Source organism: Arachis stenosperma, chromosome 5 (genome assembly GCF_014773155.1).
Source record: "Arachis stenosperma cultivar V10309 chromosome 5, arast.V10309.gnm1.PFL2, whole genome shotgun sequence".
NCBI lineage: Eukaryota > Viridiplantae > Streptophyta > Magnoliopsida > Fabales > Fabaceae > Arachis > Arachis stenosperma.
The window spans coordinates 9,086,551-9,089,368 of NC_080381.1; the positions used below are offsets into that span (position 1 = coordinate 9,086,551).

At 36.5% G+C, this 2,818-nt stretch overlaps 1 non-coding gene across 1 annotated transcript; it reads right to left on the reverse strand.

The window, feature by feature from the left end:
• Nucleotides 1-2,457: 2,457 nt before the first annotated feature.
• On the reverse strand, nt 2,458-2,565 carry LOC130983898 (small nucleolar RNA R71). Its single transcript, XR_009087867.1, has one exon. It is a non-coding gene; the product is annotated as a small nucleolar RNA R71 (small nucleolar RNA).
• Nucleotides 2,566-2,818: the final 253 nt, after the last annotated feature.

Genomic DNA, 2,818 nt, shown 5'->3' on the forward strand with positions numbered 1-2,818 from the left:
CCAATGATATACATAAGTATCTCTATCTTTATCTTTATGCTTTATTCATCATCTATACCCAATTGAGTTTGCCTGACTGAGATTTACAAGGTGACCATAGCTTGCTTCATAGCAACAATCTCCGTGGGATCGACCCTTACTCACGTAAGGTATTACTTGGATGACCCAGTGCACTTGCTGGTTAGTTGTGCGAAGTTGTGTTTATGCCATGGTATTGAGCACCAAGTTTTTGGCGCCGTTGCCGGGGATTATTTGAATATGGACAACAGTCGTGATCACAATTTCGCATACCAAGTTTTTGGCGCCGTTGCCGGGGATTGTTTGTGTGTGGACAACTGACGGTTCATCTTGTTGCTTAGATTAGGTATTTATTTTTTTCGAAATTCTTGAAGATGAATTCTAGAGTTTCATGATGATTTGTTGAAATCTGGCTGGCTGAGAAGCCATGTCTAATCTCATTGGACCGAGGTTTCAACTTATCATCACAAGAGCTTGTTGATTTTTATCAATCTTGCTTTTGGAGCAGTGATTTGATAAGGCTTGGCTGGCCATTGGCCATGTCTAGTGTTTTGGACCGAAGCTTTCTTTGAAAGCTTGGCTGGCTGTGAAGCCATGTCTAATTCCTGGACCGAAGTCTTAGACTAGCATTGCACTGATTCCTGGAATTCTCATTAAGAATTTTGATATCTTTTTCCACTTAATTTTCGAAAATCACAAAAAAAATTCACAAAATCATAAAAAAAAACCAAAAATATTTGATGTTTCTTGCTTGAGTCTAGTGTCTCATCTTAAGTTTGGTGTCAATTGCATGCATTCATTCATGTGTCTTAAGGATCTTCAAGTAATTCTTGATGATTTCTTACTCTGATCTTTGAATTCTTTTGACTTGAGTGTTTATGTGTCTCATATAGTGTCAGTAGTATACAAACTGCTAAGTTTGGTGTCTTGCATGCATTGTTATTTGTTTCTTGTTGCATTTTAATTATTAAAAATCCAAAAATATTTTTAATTTGTGTCTTTTCAAGTCAATAATACAAAGAATTGAAGATTCAGAACATACTGCAGAGGAATTACACAGAAAAAGCTGAGCATTCAAAAATGCCCAGTGAAGAAGACAGACTGGCGTTTAAACGCCAGCCAGGGTACCTGGTTGGGCGTTTAACGCCCAAAAAGGGTGCATTTTGGGCGTTAAACGCCAGAATGTATACCATTCTGGGCGTTTAACGCCAGGATGGTGCTAAGGGGAAGATTTTGTTTTTTTTTTTTTTAAATTTTCAAAGTTTTTCAAAATCAAATCTTTTTCAAATCATATCTTTTCAATCAAAGGTTTTCAAAATTAATTTCTTTCCTTTTTTTAAAGATACTTACTAACAATTAATGATTTGATTGAACATCTCAAGTTTGTTACCTTTTCTGTTGAGAGAGGTTTTATGTTTGAATCATATCTTTTCTTGTTAGGCAAGTCATTAATTTTCAAATCAAATCTTTTAAAAATTGTTTTCAAAACATATCTTTTAAAATTGTTTTCAAATCAAATCTTTTCAATCACATCTTTTTAATCACATATTTTTCAAAATAAGTTTTCAATCAAATCTTTTTAACTTCTAATTTCAAAATCTTTTTCAAAAATCACTTGATTTCTTTTCTACTTTGAATTTTCGAAAATTATCAATCAAATTTTTAAAATGTTTTTTGACATCTCTTTAATTAATTTTCGAAAATTCTCTTCTCTTCCTCTCACATCCTTCTATTTATGGAATACTACTCCTTCTCAATGCACAATTCGAACTCTATCTAATTAAAGTTCGAATTCTTCTCCTTCTTCTTTCTTCTATTTTTCTGTTCTTCTGACACCTCAAGGAATCTCTATACTGTGACATAGAGGATTCCATATTTTCTTGTTTTCTTCTCTTTCATATGAGCAGGAGCAGAGACAAAGGCATTCTTGTTGAAGCTGACCCTGAACCTGAAAGGACCTTGAAGCGAAAGCTAAGGGTAGCTAAAGCACAACTCTCTTTAGAGGACCTGACCGAATTCTTCAAAGAAGAAGACATGGCAGCCGAAAACAACAACAATGCCAACAATGCAAGGAAGGTGCTGGGTGACTTTACTGCACCTACTCCCGACTTCTATGGGAGAAGCATCTCTATCCCTGCCATTGGAGCAAACAACTTTGAGCTTAAGCCTCAATTAGTTTCTCTAATGCAACAGAATTGCAAGTTCCATGGACTTCCAATGGAAGATCCTCATCAGTTTTTAGCTGAGTTCTTGCAAATCTGTGACACAGTCAAGACTAATGGGGTTGACCCTGAGGTTTACAGACTGATGCTATTCCCTTTTGCTGTAAGAGACAGAGCTAGAATATGGTTGGACTCACAACCTAAAAATAGCCTGGACTCTTGGGAAAAGCTAGTCAATGCCTTCTTGGCAAAGTTCTTTCCACCTCAAAAATGGAGTAAGCTTAGAGTGGAAGTCCAAACCTTCAAACAGAAGGATGGAGAATCCCTCTATGAAGCTTGGGAAAGATACAAACAATTAATCAGAAAGTGTCCCTCAGACATGCTTTCTGAATGGAGCATCATAGGTATTTTCTATGATGGTCTCTCTGAACTATCCAAGATGTCCTTGGATAGCTCTGCTGGAGGATCTCTTCATCTGAAGAAGACGCCTACAGAGGCTCAAGAGCTCATTGAAATGGTTGCAAATAACCAATTCATGTACACTTCTGAAAGGAATCCTGTGAACATTGGGACAAGTCAGAAGAAAGGAGTTCTTGAGATTGATGCTCTGAATGCCATCTTGGCTCAGAACAAGATAT